General features: G+C 37.6%; 1 long non-coding RNA gene across 1 annotated transcript in view; it reads right to left on the bottom strand.

Moving 5' to 3' along the window:
* Nucleotides 1–8,218: 8,218 nt before the first annotated feature.
* The window catches only part of LOC105876407 (uncharacterized), a 93,669-nt gene continuing 79,003 nt past the window's right edge, over nucleotides 8,219–22,884 (bottom strand). Inside the window, exons 2-3 of the long non-coding RNA XR_012920050.1 lie at nucleotides 10,997–11,312; nucleotides 8,219–9,187 (exon numbers count right to left, since the gene is read on the bottom strand). This is a non-coding gene — a long non-coding RNA (uncharacterized LOC105876407). The remainder of the gene's footprint in view (nucleotides 9,188–10,996; nucleotides 11,313–22,884) is intronic.

Below are 22,884 nucleotides of genomic sequence, written 5' to 3'. Positions count from 1 at the left end.
CCAGAATAAATGTTAGCAAAAGTTCAGTACTTGTCCCCAAGGCTGAATCAATGAGAACGAAGAACAAAGAACGAAGACTAATGGTTTGAATAAAAGGAAAGAAAAATTTATTAATTTGCTGGCAAATAAGGATGGTAGACTCTAATCTTAAAGTACCACCGTTCTGCCTTTAAACTAAATATAAGGCTTATTAAAGGGGGGTTTTTAGAGGTTTGGCTCAGGTCAATGTGACCAGTGTCTATCGTTGTTTAACTATAGTTAAGTGAAGATGGATCTGTGACCTCCAGACAATTCTGTTGAGCCATCTCCTGTGGTTTAAGATACAAAGAACAAAAGAACATTTTTCTGCCCTGTTGATTACTGGCCTTGGGCAGCAATGCAGGTTTTAATGCCCAAAAAGTGTGGAGGGTTTTAAAGATACAGCTGGCAACGCATTTTGTCATTTTTCAAACCTTTACCTCTGTTAGATAATTTCTTTTTCTTCACTTTTGTTTTTATATGTCATATTTTTATGTTTTTATATGTCATTGTATATATTTTTATGTTTTTATATGTCATTGTTTTTATATGTCATTTATATGTCATATGTTTTTATATGTCATATATGTATTTAATGCCCAAAAAGTGTGGAGGTTTTTAAAGATACAGCTGGCAACACATTTTGTCATTTTTCAGACCTTTACCTCTGTTAGGTAAATTCTTTTTCTTCACTTTTGTTTTTATATGTCATATTTTTATATGTCATTAGTTTTTATGTTATTTTGGAAAGTCATAATGACTTTCCAAAATGTCTCATAATATTTGTTTTATTAATAATATGGGGGGGGGGGAAGACTGATTATCACAGGTAGCTGGGCTGTGTTCTTCTGGAAAGCTTAGGTCCTTTGCTCTCAAAGGCCCTCCCTGAATTAGAGCACTAGGATGGCTTGCTGTTACATCTGGCCCATTTTTGGGGCCATGCTTTATTCAGCTCTTTGACTGTTTTACTATCTTTCTAGCTTCCAAACTTTTCTCCTAACTATCGGTCCACTTATGAAACCTTTTCTTCTTTTATAGCACCATAACTGTGCTTTCTTTTTTAACTTAGTATTTCTAACTTCAATAAGTATGAATCAGGAGAAAAAGCAGACAGGTGCACTCAATCCTCTTTATTTAATCTGCAGTAGTGATTTTCAAGTTTTATTTTGACATTCTAGATCTAGACAGCAACTTTATTTAGGAAATATAGTCTAAGACCTATGCTGAGTGGAAGGAAGAAATTCTGGGTTATGGCTATAATGTGACTGGAAAAAGAAATCTTAGAAGATGCAACGGTGTTATAAAAGAAAAAGGTCCACAATTATTTTTGATAATCTTACCTTCCAGTGGCAGGGTCCAATTCTTCTCCCATTGAGTGTGGGTTAGACTTAGTGACTCACTTCTAATGAAAAGAATAAAATTGAAGAGACGATGTGAGACTGCAAAGTCTCGGTCCTAAAAGGTAATGCAACTTTCTTCTCACTCTCTCTTTCTCTTAGATCACCTGCTCTGGGAGAAATTAGGTGTCATGCCATGAGAAGCCCTGTGGGGAAACCCCAGTGGCAAGAAACTCAGGCCCCCAACCAACAGCCGGCAAGTAACTGAGGCTCTGGCCAATAGTCATCTGGGTGAGCTTTCTGTAAACCTATCCTCCTGCCTCAGTTGAGCTTTCAGATTACAGAAGCTCTGGTCAACTACCTGGCCTGCGACCTCATGAGAAACCCTGAGCCAGAACCGCCCACATGAAATTCCTAAATCAAAGAAACTGTATGAGAATTTTTTTAAAGTTTGTTGTTTTAAAACCATTGAATTTTGGAGTAATTTGAGAGGCAGGAATAGATAACTAATATATAAGAACTAAAGAAAAGTAGGAAGATTCGATGGATATGGAAAGAATAAGTGGCAGAAAATTACCAAATATAATATTTTAAATCAAGGATGAATGTTATACTACTGAAAAATAGTAGAATGTATATAAAGAAGTCTATATCCAAGTTATATCCAAGTCTCATTCACACCCACGTACACACACACACGCAGGCACATTTATTGAGGAATATATACATACATACAGTTTAGCAATTTACATACTATTTTGTGAAAGGATTAAAGTTCTCCGCAGGAAAAAAAATTTAGGCCTGGATACCATATCATTGGTGTTTTTCACTGATAATGTTCTTTTTAGAAGAATATTAAACATATAACATTTGTGGAGGCAAGAGGTGGTTCCTTCCACTGGGTTGTACCCAGAACCTGAATAATGTCTCTTTGCCGTCTATAAAAGTAGTTATTGAGAATAAAAACCTTTTATTTTAAATCACCCAAACTTATAACTTATAAATTTATAGTTGACTAAATCAGAAATACTAGCAGAAGTATTTTTGAGATAATTTTTATTGATAGTGCCCTAAAGAGCTTCTTCTTAATGAAGAGAGAGAAAAATAAAAGATTTTATATATGACATATTAAACTATTTCTTAATACCACAAAAACATTAAAAAAAATCTGTCATCATCATTTCCCTTTATTCCAGCCAGAAATGGATTTTTTATGAGTTTTACAGAAACGTATTGGAGTCACAAAAGAGCTTTCACTTTTAATACTTGTCAGGATGATAAAAAGATCTGTAAGCGCCAGTGGGAAACAGGCAAGGACCAGCTTTGTGGAACCCTCACCCCTTCATTTCGAGGGCAAGAAACATTCATAATTTGTAACAGTGGTTGGCTCTGAGATATGGAAAAATGTTCCACATCCATTCACTGTTATTGCAGCATTTTGGGTTTTTATTTTTCTCTCTTTAAATCAAGTCTCCTGTCTTCTGTGCAACAGGTGATTTTAGGATATTTTAGGGCTGCGATTTTGAGCAGAGCTAGTTACTGTCTCCAGATTTCTATCACCAAACTGTTTCTTCAGCTCTGATAGCTCAATCAATTCTTGGCTTACAGCCAGTACTGCTTAGCCCTAGGCTCTGCAAGTGAATTACACTGATAACAAGGTCTTTTCAATTCAGACATTCTACTGGGTTAGTAATTTCAACTTGAAAGACAACTTCCTATTTACTTTTTCAGAATATATGAGTCAAATGTAAAGATATAAAGCTTCTCTTTTTTGGATTTTGAAGTTTTGTAGCACTGGCTTTTGTAATAAATATCTGTTCAGTAATTTTTTACAGTACAAATAAAGTGACACATTGGCAATGATCAGGTAGCTGTGAGCTAGACAAGTATTTCAGATTCCATAAATTTTTTGTTTGTTTGATCATTGATTTATTTTCAAAGGTGGGTAGGTAAGCAGATCGCACAGCTCATAACTTGCTTTTATATGTACTTGAGCTACCAAACATTTACTTCCCTTTGGTGTCTACCCTCCCTTGACATCACTGAATCTATGCATATCAACAGGTTTTAACTGTCAAATGGAAAAGAACCCAAACTCTGTAAAATAATTTAAAGAGGTTTATTCTTAGCCAAATTTGAGGATCATGGCCCAGAGCCACACCCAAGAATCCTTGAGCCAGTAGACTCACTCTGATTAGGTTACAGTTTGGTTTTATACATTTGGCAGGAAAAGGTGAGACATCTCAAAGTGGGGGAGTAGAAGGGGCTGGGTTTACAGACTCTCTGATTTGTAATTGATTAAAGAAATGAAGCTTTGTCTAAAGGCTTGGAATGTTTTAAGATAAGGAAGTCTATTAATCAGAGACAACTCACCAGCCATATACACAAACTCAAGTGATTTATTACATAAATTGAGGACCTGAAGGTGTGGTTTAAGCTTTGTTTTCCATGGCTTTAGGCCTATTAATGAGTTACAAAGGGTATTTCCAAGAAGGGAGGTGGGTATGATGAGGCATGTGTGACCTCCCTTCTCATGGCCATCAATTCAACCTTAGAGTATCTCTGGGGTCCATTCAGTCAGCTGCAAGGCTTAACATTTTATTTTAGTTCGCATAACAAAGCAGGCACCTGGAGTTTCAGTAACCACATCCTACACATGGGCAAGTCCACAAATAGAAGGCTGAACATTTTTCAGTTAAAATTTGGGTAACCCAGAATATTATCTCTGTATACCTTTTATTGTTTATTTATTTAGTCTATCATTCAAACAAAGGTATTTAATCTCTTATTCTAAGAATTAAGTTAAGTGGTGTGAAGAAAGAAACTCTGGACTGGGAATGTGAATCCCTGGTGAGGGGTTGGGAGATGCTAGTCCTGACTATGAAACCTGCTTTTTTCTATATTTATTCAACACAGATCTAGAGGAAATTAAATATATTCCAGGTACTGTTCTAGGCATTAAGAATACACCATGAACCAAACAAACAATGTCCCTATTCTCACTTAGGACAAAACCTCTCTTGTTCCAGTTTTCTGAGCTTTAACTGAAAATAATACCAGTCTTTCTTACTCTACTAGGTGGGTAGAAAAGTGAAAATGAAGTGGTATATATGAAAGTGCTTTGGGAAATGTAAAACACTAAGAAAATGCAAGGCATGATCTTACCACTAGAGATCTGTAGACCCTCAGCAAGTTTCCCTGTAAAACTCTTCTTAAATAACTGATGATAATTTTCTCTCTCATCTAAGACTTCCACAACCATCAAAGAAGCTAAATAAACATTACACTCTTTTAACCATAACAAGACTACATATTTTTTGAAGTCAGCTATTTATGTCTCAGGATGTGGTTGGGGAGTACAGGAGGGTGTTTTCCCTCCTGCCGTGTTGTACCCTCCATACCAAAGCACACTTCTGTCTCAGGCCACCGTGGGGCTGGAGAGTAATGAAATTAATATTTTGAAATATTCAGTCCATTCAGACAAAAAGTGTGTATAATGCTTATAAAATACAAGTCCTGAGCCACATACAGCAACCCCGAGGAAGGTGCAGTGCAGTGGGTGTTCACATCTGACAGGTGACTGCTCTGTGAGAAGGTGAGAGCACAGGTGGACCTGACAGGACTCCCCCACGACAGTGCAGGGGGTTCTCAGAAAGAGAGGGTACTGGTCATCAAGGCCCAGGAATCCCTTATTAATTCATGTAAAATTGCACTTTTAGATTTCACATCAACTCTATTAGGATTTAGTATCAGTCAAATAACTGAAGGAGATGTCCCTAGCTTGTTCCCACAATTGGCAGGATGTGACTTGTTGACCAGCAGAGAGAACTATTCCTCAGGGCAAACAGCCAAGGACCTGTGGTTTCTCATGCGAGCCAAGGTTACCTGTTATCTGCACACGGTACCAGACGGTAAAGGATAGAATGCAAACATCTTCTTCTCTTGTGCTACGCAACCAAGCCAGGCGTCTTGTTATCCGCAAACGGTATCAGACCTTGAAGAGGATCTCTTGTGCTATGTCTAGAGGAACAGGTGCTGTTGACCCATGGCAAGTCACGTACCAGAAAGCAGCTGAGAAAGTAGCTGCAGGATGCTTGCCAAATTGAACAGTATAAAAATAAAACGACTGGTGCTTTAAGCGCTGCAGTCTTGTACCATCTTTTGTGTCTATGTGTTTTTTCGTGTGTGTCTTTCTGTGTTCATCCCCCGTCCTGCAATCAGGCCATGACAAATAACTTTCAACAAAATCAAAGGTAACAATGCAAGACACAACTCAATGTGCATGGAGAGTTCATTGGATATCTTCTATGTGCCTGGTGCTATAGCTTCAACAGGATTATGATGCCACAGCTTCTTTCAAGGAAGAAATATTGATTAGAAACATCACTGACAGGGAAAATCAAAACCAAATTTTAAAAGATAGAAGGTAGGTAGATTATTACTTAGAAGTTTCCAAAATAAAGATCACATTAAAAAATACTTTGTGTGCTAACAGTGGGATTTAGACATACAAAATTGATATAATAAACAATCCTCTACTGAAAGAGAATTCTTAGTCAATTATAATGACCACTTGGATGTACTTCCAAGGAAAATTTAAATAGGAAAATCATCTTATGGAAAGTAGTAATTTTCTCTGACTCAAGCAAAAAGTTTGAAACAGAAAAGACAAAATATAGTCATTTTTCTATTATAAAAGTAAAATAAAACAGACAATATAGGAAATATAGAAATGAAAGACAAAAATCCCCCATATATCCAACAGCAAAGACATGCTCTGTTGTGGAAAAATTTTTTAATGTTGTGGTGAACATACCATATATTCATATACATGCTGTGTATTTCATTTAATAGTAAACATAGGGAAAACATCTTCTGTTTCTATTTGGTCTGTTCATAGCTGTAAGACAAGTTTTTTTCTTTACACGTAGCCTTTATCCACAGCCTTACATGTCCTTCAGTGAGCACAGAGCAAAACAGCTGGAGGTCCACGCAGCTGACAAGTCGTCATGTCCCCAAACACAAAGTGCAAAGATAACACCAAATCCACACACGTTTATTTGAGTTTATTCCCAATAAAGCATCACACACTTAGGCAAGTATGAATAATAGCAAGTGGTATTAAATATTAGCTTAAGCTGTACTCCTATGTTTAATTTCTTTAGGAACATCCATACTGTTCTGCACTAATCTACATTCCCACCAACAGTGAAGAAGGGCTGCTATTTCTCCATATCCTCCCCAACACTTGTTACCTATCTATCTGTCTGTCTGTCTCCTTCTCTCTCTTAAATAATGGCCATCCTAACAGGTGTGAGGTGATATCTAATTGTAGTTTTGATTTGCATTTCCCTGAAGATATTCAATATCACTAATCATCAGGGAAATACAAGCTAAACCTATTTTCAATAAAAACAAAAAAAGAGGCCGGGCGCGGTGGCTCACGCCTGTAATCCTAGCTCTCTGGGAGGCTGAGGCGGGTGGATTGCTCAAGGTCGGGAGTTCGAAACCAGCCTGAGCAAGAGCGAGACCCCGTCTCTACTATAAATAGAAAGAAACTAATTGGCCAACTAATATATATAAAAAAATTAGCCGGGCATGGTGGCTCATGCCTGTAGTCCCAGCTACTTGGGAGGCTGAGACAGAAGGATCGCTTGAGCCCAGGAGTTTGAGGTTGCTGTGAGCTAGGCTGACGCCATGGCACTCACTCTAGCCTAGGCAACAAAGCGAGACTCTGTCTCAAAAACAAACAAACAAAAAAAAAAAAAAAAAAAAAAAGAATATGAACAAAGAAAGGAAGCCTTTAACTCAATCTCTTTACCACAGAGGTTTCTACCCTTTTGTCAGAGAGCTCTAGAAGTGCCAGTTAGCCACTGCGGTCTTCCCTGTTCACTTGGCGTCTATGCTATACTCACCAAAAGACTATAGTGTGTATAGTCTCTGTGAAGTGATAATCATGGAGAAGTATTTGCTTAACCATCCATAAAAATGTATCTAAAAACCTAATTTTTTTAAAAAAATGTACTCATGCTAAAATTAAGTAGAAGGAGAGAAGGAGGTGACAGAAGAACAGCCAGAGTGTGGAGAGTATTTTTAGGGAGAGGAAGATACAGTCATACAACGGCAACACGTCTGTGTAATGGTATAGCTTTTTTGCTTAACACCCTTAAGCCTCTGCCAGGAATGAAGGGCATCAAGTGTGATCTGAGGTGTTTTAAAATAGTGATAAGTACACAAGGTGGAGAATTTAGAAAATGCAAACACATATAAAATAGACAAAACGGTTTACAATCCCCACTAAGCAGACATGAATACTATGAATACTTTTGGCCCGCCTGAATGTATGTGTGTTCAGAGGGTGGTGACAGGCATGTAGGGGTGTGTGTGTGTGTGTGTGTGTGTGTGCGCTTACCCAATCTTTTTTTCCACTTTATGTAATGAGTAAATGTTTTTGTTGTTGTTCATATTGGGATCTTACTATATTTTCACTCATCCATGATATGGTATTTTCTTATATTAATAAGAATAATTATCCCCTTGCATGGAGGTACTATGGTTTATTTAATCATTTCTCATTGGACATTTAGGTTTTCTCCCATGTTTTCTCTAATTTAAATAACATTGTGGTAAACATAATTACATAAAAGTCCTTTCTATGGCACCTTGTATTTGCTTAACAAAGTTATTAGAAATGGAATTACAATGATAAATGGTATAAATTTTATTATACTTATTTTCTCTATTTCATAAAGAATGTATTTTTACTGTAGAAAAATTAGAAAATATAGGTACACACAAAAAAGAAAATTTAAATAATCCAAAATGTAAAGCCCAGTGACAACTGATTGCCTCATTTTGTTTTTTTGTTTTTTAGCATTTTTTCTATTCAGCTATAGCAAATGAATATGAGTCCATGGTTTTTCTTCTTTTTTAAATAAATATTCTGTCCTGCCTACATTATGATTTGCAGCTTTTAAAACTTGATGATATATAAATGATTTATTCTATTAAATGCACATATCATAGTTTTTAAGAGCTGTGTAGTATTTTACGTTGCAGAGGTACCATAATATATTTAGCTATTATTTTCAACATTTGGGTCAATTCCACATTTTGCTTCTATAAATGATACTATAAAAATCACAATGCATAGTTTTATATTTTACAAGTTAGTTCCTATAATAAATTCCTAAGAAATAGAATTGCTGGATCAAGAGGTATATTCTTCTAAGTTCTTTTGATATCTTTGTCTATATGCCACAAAATATTGTACCCATTTCTAATTCTATCAAAAGAGATTTTCTACATCAATAGCAACATTTTTCGTAAAATTTGCCAATCTAATAGGTAATAGATGTTTCCTCTGAAATATGAATTTGTGATTATTTGATTAACAAAGGATGAACATTTTTTATTTATTTAATGACCATTTTTACATCTTATAGTTTCAAATATATTTTATTCATTTTTCTATAGGAACTTAAGTGTTTATGTCTATAAATCATATACGCATACATGTACACATATAGTGGTAACCCATTCAGTTACATTTCTTGCAAAAATCTTCCAATTGTCCTTGGTCTTTTAAGTTTGTTCTGATGTCTCTTGTCATGCAGTAGTTTTTAATTTTAACATAGGAACAATTCTCAGTCTTTTCCTTTGTGATTGTGCTTAGGTCTTATTTAAGAAATTTTATTTCTGACTTTGCCTCTACAGTTCCCATGATCTTTGCTGCTGCCTCCAAACGGCTCCCACTGCTACGTTTTTTTCTGAAGCTATTGTTTAGATTCAAGATTCAGGATGACTTGAATCCTATTATGTTAATTCTTTTCCTGTGGGATTAGTCAGTAAGAGGAAAAAATAACACTGTCTGATAGATAATTGCACATATTTCTCACATTTGATTTGAATATAGAATTCAAAGTCTTCTTTTGAAAACGCTAAAGAATCTGAGAGCAATGACCATGGATTGTGTATTAGCTTTGCCACGTTTGAAAAAATCATTATGGAGTATTGGATATTGCCTATGAGATGCACCAGGAAGATTTGAACAAAGCCTCATCGTATAATAGATGAAGAAATGGAGACCCAAAAGAACTGAATCACTTATTTAACTTCACATGGCTAATCAGTGGCGACACTGGCATAGAAATTCAAATAAGTGCTCCCACTTCAAAGTTGCTTCAGAACACGAGGGAATGCAAAGCTTTGCTCTATTCTAAAATTTAGCGAAGATGTATGAAGCGTGTTCTCAAATACAGGAAGGTGTTTTCATCATTATCATGCAACTGCTATATCACAAATAATGGCCTTGTTCTCTCCAGAGATTCCTCTTAGACATTACATTCAGAATATACTAAAACAAAAAGAACTCACTCCTTACTTAGCAGAACAGTCAGGTTGATTGAAATATATTTTCCCCAAAAGAGAAACCCTTAGAGACTTTTTACATTTATGCTGGCAAATAAATGTTAATTCTTTTGTTCTAAGACTTTCTACCTGTCAGAAGATAAAATTTAAAATTTCTCCTTTTTCATAATAAAAACCTATCTTTTACAAAACAACAGTGGGATTTTTCCAAAGCTTAAGTCAAACAAGTAGTATTAGAAATGAAATTGGATCTTGAGAAAATATTGCAACTGAATGAAAACACTGCTATATCCCAAGGTCTCACAGGTAGTAAAAAATCTTGGGAGAAAGGAATTGTAGTAGCATTTTCAGGAACTAACTCTAACCTTCATCTGACCTGTTAGACTTAAATTTTCAAATAATTCTACTCTTGTATATACCAAAAGCCATCTTATCCCTACAAGATTTATTTAAGAAACCATCAGAAAAAACTATTCAATTAATTTTTGAGTTAATTAGCAATATGAATGCAAAGCTTCCACTTTCTTCATTTGAAGAAAAATATTTTTTTCAACTCTGACTTTTATTTAAGTCTCCAGCCAAGTTCAGTTGAGTTCTCTTTCACCTACCTACACAACTATATGTATCAAATATGATCCTAATTTTAAAAATGTTTCTCAACTCTGGATTAAAAGAAGAGGAGGTTGGAAATTTTGCATGAAAACATTTCTTTCTCTTTTATGCTTCGCAGAAATAAAAACCTCTTTCAAATTAGTTTTTTTTCCCTAAGGGAAGGAAATCAAAGTCCCAATATATTATTATGTCCACATTCCTAACCCAAAATAAAATAACAACAAAACAACAAACAAGTAACAAAAGCACTGATAGTCTGATATGATTATAATATTAGATATGAAATCAGAGACAAAAGGTACAGGGAACCCTCAAGAAATCCTATCCCAGAAAAGTTTCAAATAAAAATTAAGACATCAAGTATAAGACCTTTGCTTAATAAAGAAATTGATATCTAAGGTTTTTCTTTTTAGAGCAGATTTTATGTTTACTTTTATGTTCCTTGTGGTTAACATCATGATTCTTCACTACAAAACCCAAACTGCAATTTCAATCAAACTAGGAAGTTAAATACGATGGAGGTTTAGGAATAAAACTTGTCCTTATTTTTGAAATTTTGTCAACAGACACTCTATTCATTTCTTTTCAGAGGTTTCTGAAGCCACCTTTAAAATAGAGATCTTTATAAAAAACTTAAAAGGATTTTGTTTTATACTTACCTAAGGCTAGGGAATAAATTCCAGCATTCTGTGTACACTAACATGCTAGCAATATACACTTCTGTCCTGGCTGCATGTGAAATTTTACCTCCTAATTGCTTAGTATTGAGAATTTCATTGTAGTTTTAACTTGAGGCTTTAGCATTAAGAATTGCAGATGTGGCACATTAGTTTTTTTCAAGAATATAAGTGCTATGCCTTGTGCAAAGATGAAATGTTTATCTTGAAGGAACTTTTCCTTTAATATCCTGCAGAGTGGGTCGGAATGTCTTGTGAGAATAGGCTTTCTTGTGAGATGACAGTCTTCAGAGGCAATCTGAAATGAATCACACAAGATTTGCTTCTTTTTGCTAAACATAATTCCATCTTTTCTCTCCACTCCCACCCCATCCACCTCCATCCCCATCTCTCCTAGGGGGTTGCTCTGGGAACAAGAGAAAAGAATCATCACACAACCATATAACAGAGTTTCCCAATTAATGAGCTATTTCCAGGGATTATATCACTCCCTTCTTGATTACATCACTTGCTCGTTGTACACAGGCATGGGCTATGGCTGCAGTTCACAAAATCAAATGGCTCATTTATATTCCTCACTGGGAAGAGTAGGAAACAACTATATTACTATTTCTGAGGCCTTCAACCAGAAAGCCAATATAAAGGCAGCAGGTAAAACCAAATCAAAATTAGTAAAATTCTCTTTCCATAAATTTGACAGTAAAGGACAAATGTCCAACTCTAGGATAGGATTTCACACATATGGTCACATAGTAAAATGAAACATGGGTTTTCTTTGCAGATCTTCCCTGTGACTTGAGATAAGTAATTCATCCTATCTGATGTTATTTGTTTATATGTAAAAGGTTAATAATAATTGCAGTTAGTAACAACCTCCAAGGATCAAATTAAATAATGTCCCTGAGGCTTGTAGTTAACCATAAAGCACCATCTAAATGTGACATACCATTAGGAAATCCCATTAACATGTATATACAAGAACCACATAGGTGTTGTTCATATAATGAAATATTTCCCAGTCCCTCTATCTTCAGTGATATTCAGTGCAGTGACCATTCCAAGTTGGATTCCTCCTAGGGCAGAACCTAACTAAGCACAGCACCTGGGCACAGGTAGTTCAGGTGCGACGCTAGGAAGCACAAGAGAGGAAGTGGGAGAAGTGTGTCAGAGTAGCAGGAATGAAAGAAAATTCAGTAAAGTGTGTAATAGCAAGTTGGTTAACTCTGCGGGCAACTGGGTTCAATCTTGCTGGGGACAGTCCTCAGAATCTGTCCCTAGAAGATGAAGAGGGCCCCCTGGAGATGAACCCCCTCCCTGGCCACTTTGCCACCACCACCAGGGTGGCTGCTTGAGGCTGCGTAGGAGAAGGTCAGAAGCCAACAGGCAGGGAAGACACACTGAGCTTGGCTGGAAAGCTGTCCCCTGCTGAGCCCTCCAAGGCAGCCGTAGGGCACGAGGGGGGGGGGTCCGCCGGGGAAGCTGTGTGTGGCAGTGCCACCTACAACGACATTTCCGCGCAGAGAAACACGGCGCCATTTAGGAGAGTGCTCACTGAGCTAATGCGACCTAAATTTTCTGCGGTAAGCATCCCTTTTCCCTCTCCGTGTTCAACTCACTCACACTATGGATCAAGTTCTGGAGAACAAAAGAGCCACGGGGAGAAAAGAGCTCTGACTCGGTGGGGGCAAGGGCAATATATGTAACCTTAACAATATATGTACCCCCATAATATGATGAAATAAAAAAAGAAGGAAGGATAACTGAAAGGAAGATACTGTCTTCCCACTTGCCCCCAGGTACCTTTCCCTTTGTCTGCTTCAGAAGGAGGAGGAATGAGTTTCTATTTGTTCAAGTAATTTTAAAATAAAAAGAAAATTAAGATGAGGGCAGAAGATACACACAGGATCAGAGAAAACACAGAGGAGGAAGAGGAGGAAGAGGAGGAGGAGGAGGAGGAGGAGGAGGTCATCCATATATGTCTGCTAGGTGAACAGGATTTAGGGTTTCCCGGCTTCTAGGGAAGGCCTGCATGTTTGTTCTGTGTCAATTCTCAGTGACTTTCAGGCAAAACCTGAAAATTCTTTTCTCATTGGAATGACATTGTATGAAAGCGTGAAGCAAAGTTTTAACTTCTGGCAAATATTTAGGTCATAACTGACTCATCAGATGATGGAAAGTCAGGGTAAGTCATTTCATCCAAATGAAGGCTGCAGCTCACTGAGGAAGATGAGGAGCTATCGTCATTTCCAAGAGCCTCGGGGCTTTTAGAATAGTTGCCAAGCATGTTTATAATGAAAACTTAAGATCTTCATTTGCTTCCAGAAAAAAACAATTAGAATTATGAAACATTTTTCTTCTTTTCAGCTTCCCTTCTTGTCTACATAATGTGAGTGAAATTTCTACATAATGTTCATTTCAAAACTATCAAGATTAAATAATAAATTGAATAAATGTCCTTTTTGTCCTTAAGACCTTTCTAGTTTCTTGGGGTTTAGCTATTGTTTGTTTGGTTTTGTTTTGCTTTTATCTGTTTGTATGGTTGCTGCTTCTCTAAAGCACATACAGATTATCTTCAGGCTATATTGTAATTTCTTAGAGACACAAAGATGGCATAAGACATAACACAGGGCTTAATTTCCAAAACAGGGCAGATTTCCCTACCTATTGACTAAAACAGATTTACACTACTAGAAAGTATATCAGTGTTTCTCAATGTTAAAAATATTAATAACTAAGTAAATAAAAATTAGTATTATATGTATTTTATGTGTTATGCTTTGGAAACCCAATATTTAAATGAACAGTTTAAATCTATTTTTATCTTCAAAATGAAAATAAAAAGTTCCTGTGTGTAATGAACCTAAAATAAATTGTAAACCACTATAACCACGTCAGTCACTATCAACGTGCCATACCCAGCTACATCTGCTGCGTAACATTTGGTTTCCCGCCTACAGAAGAACCTTTTTGTTTAAATAAAAAGATCAAACATCTCAAAATACTTGTAATTTACCACAACAGCAGTGACTGCATCGCACACTCCTACAGGCAGCCTTGGGAGCAGAGCGCGGCGCTGCGCGCCTCTGCAGGCGCCGGCTGCCCTGGAGTCAGGAGAGTGAAATACAATGACATTGTTCACACCTGCTACCGCTATACGCACGGGTTTCTGTTTGCGCTACCAAAAACCATTTGCTTTATTTTCAATTATTTCTTTTAATTCTCCAGAATCTATGCTCGAGGTTAAACAGGGATTTTGCTACAGATGTTACTACATAGCAAACCGTCATGTGTTATCTCAGAAAAATAGAAATGCATCCCCCCTTTGCTTGGTGAATATGAGAAAGAACTGGTTGCCCTACAATCTTAAGTTGTTTTGAAGACAATCATTTTAGATTTCTAGTAGTTAGTAGTAAAAGCAGTCCCCTTCGTCGAGCTGAGCGTGTGTATGTGTGTGTGTGTGTGCGCGCGTGTGCATGTGTGTTTAGGGAAGGAGGCAGTTTGGGGTATTTAAGTACAAAGGAAATGTACAAGCTGAGTCATAACAAATAAACAGTTCTCATATTATAACATGATGGACCCTTTATACTCTTAGGGCTTAAAAAACATCCCAAGGAAAACACAAAATTACTCTACTATAAAATAAAAATACTTAACATTTGGATCATGCTTTATAGTTTACACAGTGCTTTGAGCTATGTATGCATTATTTCATTTGCTCACCACAGGAACTCATGTTTTCCAAAAGCAAATGAGGGGCTTCATTACAGGGAAGATGCATGGTACAGACATTTAACTTACAGATTGCCTTTTAGGTACAACTCTTCCATCTTCTTAATCTTCTAAAAGAAAGCACCTGGACTATCATCAACTAAGGTTATAAATATCAAATATTACAAAAGAATGGGAAACAACCTGCTGGCACACAGGACATTTTAGAATTTTGCACTCATCTCCCATTTACCACTGAGAAGTTGATCTTTTTTTTTAGGATGATGGCTTGAATACTCAGCTATGGTCTGATAGACTTTCTTTTCAGTCATTTCTTTAGTTATGCTTAGCAAGTCTTAAAGTTGAAGTTTTATACAAACAGCTGCATGATCTTCACAGTCCTCACTTTAAATTCTGATTCTCAAGTTACATATAACGTACTGCCCTGGGGAGATCACCACTGTGGAGGCAGGGCTCTCCACCTGACCACTCAGAAATGGGATGTTCTTAACACACTGAGATAATGTTAATCTCTTCAGAACACTGAAGAGATTACTGAAGCTCCTAAACTACTGAAGTCACATTACTGAAGCTCCTAAAACTAATATAAGAACATTGCAATGTCAAATTATGTGTTTATGAACTAAATGTTTTACAATGAAGTAAGTGGATTGAGTAGTCTACCTTTGGTCCCCCGACCACTTAATCCATAGCATCTGCTCAAACTCAATTTTCTGGAACCAGACCCTACTCCCTGCCCACTGGTCCCCAATACTGCTTGGTCTGTCCCTTCAAGCAGCAGCAGTGGTGGGGCTATAGCCCTAGAATCACAGAGGTTGCTAATTAGTCCCAGTGGGCTGCTAGGGGCAATCTATGTATCTTTTGGTATGATGGAAACTCAGCCACCTTCAAGACATGGTCTCCAAAGTCAACCTGACCATCACATGAGAGAAGAAAAAAGGTGTGAAGAGGGCACCTTGATTCTCCACAGCCTCCATCAGAAGGGGCAGGGAGCACTCTGCTCTAACTCTGCCATTGAAGACTGCAGGCCCAGCCCCACTAGACGCAGGACCATCTGAGGAGTGTGGGTGCTGGCTGGGCAGCCACCTCCATTCTGCACATTGAGAGGAAACATGAAGCTTTGGTAGACAGTAGCCACCTTTGCCACAAGTGCTTTGTGTTGTCTCCAAATACTACAAGCTCCACTGTTTCCAAAATACAGATATAGAAAGACGTCTTACACATTGGCAAGTAGTTTGTTCTGTAAGTGACCTGATGTTAAAGTTGCAGTTCTGGGGGCAGAGTTCAAAGCTAAAAGCAAATTTCTGATCCTCTCTAAGGATAGGATTAGCCTTGTTTACTAAACCAACAGCAATCAGTCCTGATGTGAGAAAGAACACTCTAAATCCATGGAAAGCTATTTCTTTATAAATGCAAGATGATGTGTTATTTTTAGGTAAATGAAGCAACTCAAAGGAGGGGAAGGTGAGAAAGGGAGCTAATATTTATTGAGCATCTATATGTGCCACATGCTGCTGTATCCTGAGCTAGCTAGATACTCTCTGTGCGTTAACTCTGTTAATCTTTACAAGATCTCCAGAAAGTGAAGAAATTGAGGCACAGAGAAATCAGGTGATTTCAAATCATTTTACTTACCAAAGCTCACAGAGCTACTATGTGGCAAGCAGGGATTAGACTTGAGAATTCTGCGGCTCTAAGGCCAAGGCACAACCCCCCCCCCCAGTGTATCAGCACATGCCCATAACACTGCCTAACCAACACGCCGCTCCCGAGTGACTGTTTTAGGTTAGAGCAAGGAGAGAATTGGCACATCTATCACTTTCATTCTGTGGATTCTGACATACAGTATTAAAATAGTTTTTTCACTTGGACTGTGAAACAGTGCTTTCCCTACTTATTCACGTGATTGATCAGTATTCTCTGGGGAGTATTTTCTTCTTGAAAGAAATCTTGAGCTTACTCTCCACCAGACCATTGCTGCCGCAGGAGCTATGGATGTGTGGCTGCGCTGCCATTCCCTCGCTGTCTGGAGTTCCTAAGCCTACTGAATCAAGAAAAAGAAGAATATCATGTATGCACTTAATTAGGCGTGATCAGGAGCATTCTCTTCTTTTATGAGGACCTCAAAAATAACCTTTTATACGTAAGTTTGTTAGAAGAAGATTAAAGAATAATTCCACATGTGGTTGTGTATATTCTCAAGGCTGATGAGCGCTGAGACTGATCCACAGGGTATCTCCGGTAGGACCACTGGGCCTGTCCTTTCAACATGTGGCTAACCATGATGGGGCCTGGGAGCAGGGGATGAGTGCTGGCACATGGGTGGGGAAGAGGGTTGGGGTGAGAGGGGTAGACCCCCGACCCTCTCTTAAACAGAGGACAGAGAACATCCTTAATTCAATAAGAAAGAGGAGAATAAAAATAAAGTAATAGGACAAGTAAAGAAATATATTTTTGAAACAACTACTAAAGTGTTTTCCCCATTTTTTTTTAGACAGAGTCTCGCTTTGTTGCCCAGGCTAGAGTGAGTGCCGTAGCATCAGCCTAGCTCACAGCAACCTCAAATTCCTGGGCTCAAGCAATCCTGCTGCCTCAGCCTCCCGAGTAGCTGGCACTACAGGCATGTGCCACCATGCCCAGCTGATTTTTTCTATATATATTAGTTGGCCAATTAATTTGTTTCTATTTATAGTAGAGACGGGGTCTCGCTCTTGCTTAGGCTGGTTTCGAACTCCTGACCTCAAGCAATCCACCCGCCTCTGCCTCCCAGAGTGATAGGATTACCGGCGTGAACCACCGCGCCTGGCTTCCCCATCTTGGTGATCTTTTTCCTGTCCCTGAATCATCCTTTTGTCTTTGCTACTCCAAGCTGGGAAGAGCAGCATGGAGGGGGGGCGGCTGGGACAGAGGGCAGTCCCAGAAAGCCAAGGAGGAAGGGGAGAGAGAGGGTACAGAAGGCTAGTCCTGACTGCCCCTCAGGACCAAACACTCTGTGAAGATAAAAGTATACCCAGCGCGTGTCTGTGGGGGGAGGTGAGAAGATGCTGTTCTTTATTCCAACACACAGCCATGATCTCAGAAATTCTTGATCCACTGAAAGATATTAAACAAATTATCCACAGTACTTCTCTGTAACTAGCTCACATTACCTAACACTTGACTTACCTTGACTCCTCATTCAAGTCTCTGTTTCCTAAGAGCTGTTATCATCTTTTAACTTTGACAAAATAAGAGAAAGAGAAACAAGTAATGAAACAAAATCAAATTTACTGAGACCACTGGCTAGTCTCCAGACTTCCTTATAACATGTAGTCCAACATCTAGAATCCTGCATGATCAGCCATATTGTCTTCCATGACCGCTTCCAGATTCCCAATGATATTTTATGATCCTAGCTTCGGAACTTTCCTCCCTGCTTCATAGATCAATTGGTTCAACTTCTGAACATTTTGTTATATATCACAAGGAATTTTCTTTATTGTACTGCTGGTTCTATTCTCCTTTTTAGGAAAAATTAAACATGTTTTGTTTTGTTCAAATCCAGTAGGAAACTCTAAAGGTAATGTTCAAGAACTTTGGAGAGTTTCAATTTATGCAATTATTCCATTATGCACTACTCTGCCAGAAAACAGCACAAATAGCATAACTTTTGTGTGTACTATAAAATAAACAAAACATTCAGGAAAAATAATTTTGGAATCAAGCTACTCCACTGTTTTCAGCATTGTTATTAATATAAACTTATTATATTTTAAAATAATTTGCCTTCTGTTGTGTTAATGATGTCTACAGGTAATAAGTGAATTGAGTTACTACATATATATAACTAGTATAGAGGCAGCACTATAAAAATAACAGTCATCTCAACACTGTTCTCAGTGGTAAGCGTGGAAGATCTCAAAGTGATTTTATGAGGAAGACTCTTTGGACGTACAGACACTCCCTGATTTATGATGCTTCCACTTAATGACGGATTGACTGTGATGGGGTGAAGTGATATGCATGCACAGAAATAGCGCTTTGAATTCTGATCTTTTCTCAGGCTCCCTATGCAGTAGATACCCTGTCACGATGCTAGGCAGTGGCCACAGCTCCCCGCGAGCCGCACGACTGGTAGGTTGGTCTGTGTGGATGTTCCCTGGTTCCCCGGTTCCCAGTGTCAAGAATGAGCACTGGTACCCAGTCCAGCTGATGACGGAGTGATCACAAACATAGAACAATTTATACAAACAGTTTATCACATAAAAGAAAGAATGAAAGTACATAAGGAAGCGACAGGAAGTGAATATATATTCCACAGAGAGTGGAAGAGGTCAGTCTCCAAGAGTGGAGAAAGACCTTGAAGACCGAGCAAGCACACACTTCCCCTTATATAAACCCATGAGTTTGCCCCGCCTTTCCCCTGGCAGGATTGGTTGCCGTTTCCCGCTTTGGGGGTGACTGACAGGTTGGTGTTATATAACAGATCACATGACAGGTTACATAACAGGTTGGTTATGTAACAGTTTCTCTACCTGCACATGCATCTTCCCCAGAACCCTTCACGAACCTCCACCCATGTTATGCTAATCAGATGGTAAAGGTAATCAGTTAAAGGTCATTACAAGCTTTTTGTTACGTATGCTCACACTAGGGAGCAGTTCTTAGCTACAATTTGGTTCCTGCTCTCCGCCCTTAGCCACTTCCTTGCCACCTGTTTACCCTCTACCAGACCTAACAGGACTGCCAGGGTGAACAACCACGGTCTGCCATGGGCTGTGTTGCCAGGTGACTTTGCCTAGCTGCAGGCTAATGTGTGTCTGGGCACATTTAAGGTAGGTAAGCTAAGCTATGGTGTTTGGTAGGTCAGCTGTATTAAATGCAGTTTTGACTTATGGTATTTTCAATTTATGATGTGGGTGGGCCGCACCAACGTAAGTCGAGGAGCATCAGCACTTGGGAGGGATTGTAGCCATAGCAATGATCATGAACATTTCTCCAAACAAACACTTCAATATACTAAAAAGGATGAATTAACAAGGGAGAGGTGAATCATGTAGGTTAGTCACATTTGAGATTATTATATTTTTAAAATGGGTCCTTTTAAAAACAAAACTCACATAAACTATAGCTTTAAAATATATTTAATACTTTTGCAAACCAGTGTCAGCAATGCTTTAATCATTTATTGCTCACCACATATAACCACCAGATGTTCAGATTTTAAGGACTTCCCGCCCACTTCCAAAACTCCCAGTACAATCCTAATTACCCACTTTCAGCTACTCATTTCTTTGCCTATAGCTGCAAACATTGTAAAACTGGCACTAAAGGGCCATGTGAATAAAACACACTAGTAGAAGCTTGTACTTAATACATAGCTATTCTAAAGAAGCAATATGGGAATTCCAGAGCCAATATTGGACATAAAATTGTACTCCTTGAGATTCAAAAAGATGCCTTCTTAAAAGTGACTTGTGATTTAATGGAAAGAAAAATGTTTTATAATTAGAACACCAATGTTCAAGCCCCAGTTCAGGCACTTATTCTGTACAAAACATTGAGTAACTCATTCCTCTTCCAAGTAGGGGTGGTACTATTCTCTCATGTCACTCTGGGGGCTCAGGAGGCAGAAGTAAACTAATACACACAGCCATGCTCAGTAAACTGTGAACACCCAAGTAAAGTACAAATAGTATGGAGGCACTAGGAGAGGATCATGTATTTTGAATAATAAATAAAAAAATGTATTTGACAGATGTTTAAGAAATAAAAGATAATGACAGTGTGATCTCAGCAAACAACACACCAAATAACATCCACCAGGTCAAGCGACATAATTTATAGTCACAGCACAAAATAAAAACGTAAGGCCCCTTTTCAGAAATCAGGAGAAAAGGGGAACGAGACATTTCTTTCATTGTTTCTCTTTATCTGTCATGGTGTTTTTGATTTGCTATTTGATGATGTGTTGTTTGGCAGGGTGTACTCAGAGGGTGTGTACAGCCCCCCACAGGTGCTAGACCCTCCCCATACCTCAGAGTACCGGGCCTAGCCACACTGTCTCTGTGCCCAGCCCACGTCTGGTGGTGAGGCAACAGCGGTCCATGGGTGGGGTCCAGGGAGCGAGTGGCTAAGAGCCCGTCCCAGGGTGCAAGGAGGTTCCAAGTCCTCAGAGCATTCTCCATTATGCCGTAGACCTTCACTTACAAAGCACAGATCCAAAGATGAAATTATTAAGGATTTCTATATGGTGACTGCAAAGCATTAAACCGCAAGCACAGGGCCCCCTTCCAAGCGCAAGGTTTGGCTCACTGCACCAGTGGTAAATCCCCCTGTCGTCTTCTGCGTTTGGGGTCCATCCTAAAGTGGTGGCATGGCATACTAAATAAAACAACAGACACCCGACATAGATTGCTGACTTACAACCTGGCTCTGCCTCTTACCAGCTGTACAATTTAGAGCAAGTTGTTTTTTCTCCTTGGGCATCAGTTTCCCCATTTGTAAAACAAGAGTCCTAACAATAACAATAATCATTCACTTCATAAGATCATTGTGCAGATTAAATGAATTATTATATGCTAGGGCCTAGTATATTAAGTACCGTAGAATTATTGTTACTTTTCATATGAATTCACATTGCAGATTCAATATGATTCCAAAAGTGAATGTGTTTGGAATCCTCACAGGAAAAGGTAAAATTAAAAGAATAAAGTAGAGAGAGAGAATGCAAAAACTAGCCAAAGAAAAATTGTGTAACTATATTAATATCAAAGTAAACTATAAGGCAAGAAACATGAACAAAGATAAAGTTGAACACTTCATTAAAATAAAAGTATTATTATTTCAATAGGAATATATATAATAATCTTGAATTTGTATGCAATGAACAACATTGCCTTAAAATGTATAAAAATTGAACTACTTTCCTTAATTAGCAAAAGTTTCCTCAATGCAATGCATAGGCTATATTTTCTGAAATATGATGAGGGCAGAATAATTGCTTGTTGAATGAATGAGTAAATAAATTGAGTAAACTAAGAAACTCTAAGAAAATCATAGTGTGAGCTTCTAACATGTTTCTCACTGCCAACATAAGCAGATAAAAAAATTAGTAAGACAGAGAAGATTTAAAATGCACAAATAAAAAATTAGCATATATAGAATGTTACACCCAAGAATTGCAGACCACACATTATTTTCAAGCTCTCTCACTTAAAAGTGATCATCTGCTGGGCCATAAAGGAAATATCAACAAATTTCAATTGATTAAAGTCATGCCAAGTATGCTTTCTGACCACAGTGCAATTTACCATAAAGTAGATAACAAAATGAGAACGATAAAATCAGCATGTTTTGAAATTGAGAAATACACTTCAAAATTCCCATGGATCAATAAAGAAAACACAATAGTTATTTGATCTGAATAATTATAAAAATATGACATCTTAAAAAGGCGAGATGTATATATACCATACTTGAGAAAAATGTATCCCCTTAAATATGTATATTAGAAAAAAGAAAGAAGAGTGATGATCTAACTTAATAAATTAGAAAAATAACAGATAAAAGCCAAAGAAATGAGAATAAACTAAATAATAAAGAAAAAGGCTGAAATTAATACAATAAAAATCAAATAGAAAATATTTAAAAAGACAAAAATGATTCTTTAAAAGAATAATACAATTAACCCCCTGGCAGGCACGATCACTAGGGGAAAAAAAAGGGCAACAAGCAATTAAATGTCAGCAATGGAAAAGGAAATCTAAGCACAGGCATTACAAAAGATAAGAAGTGGTTTTATGAACAAATTTATTCACATATATTTGAAATTTTATACCAAATGAACACTTCATATAAAAGGACAATTTACCAAAACTAAACAAAGAAGAAACAGACTATCTGAATTTTCCTAAAGAAAAAGAATCTGTAACCATGAAAAAGTTATTAAATAAAATATTATTAAACTGAATCAAATAATTAAAAATAATACATCATGATCAAGCTTAGTATTACAGAAATGCAAAGTTTTTTTTTTTAACATTTTAAAAATCAATCAACAAAACTCACATACTAATAAAGAAGAAAACTCAAATGAAAGCAAGTGAAGTGGCTTGTGCCTGTAATCCCATCTACTCAGGAGGCTGAGGCAGGAGCTCCAG

Source organism: Microcebus murinus, chromosome 7, assembly GCF_040939455.1.
Source record: "Microcebus murinus isolate Inina chromosome 7, M.murinus_Inina_mat1.0, whole genome shotgun sequence".
In the NCBI taxonomy this organism is placed as follows: domain Eukaryota; kingdom Metazoa; phylum Chordata; class Mammalia; order Primates; family Cheirogaleidae; genus Microcebus; species Microcebus murinus.
This window is presented reverse-complemented; position numbering and strand designations above follow the sequence as displayed.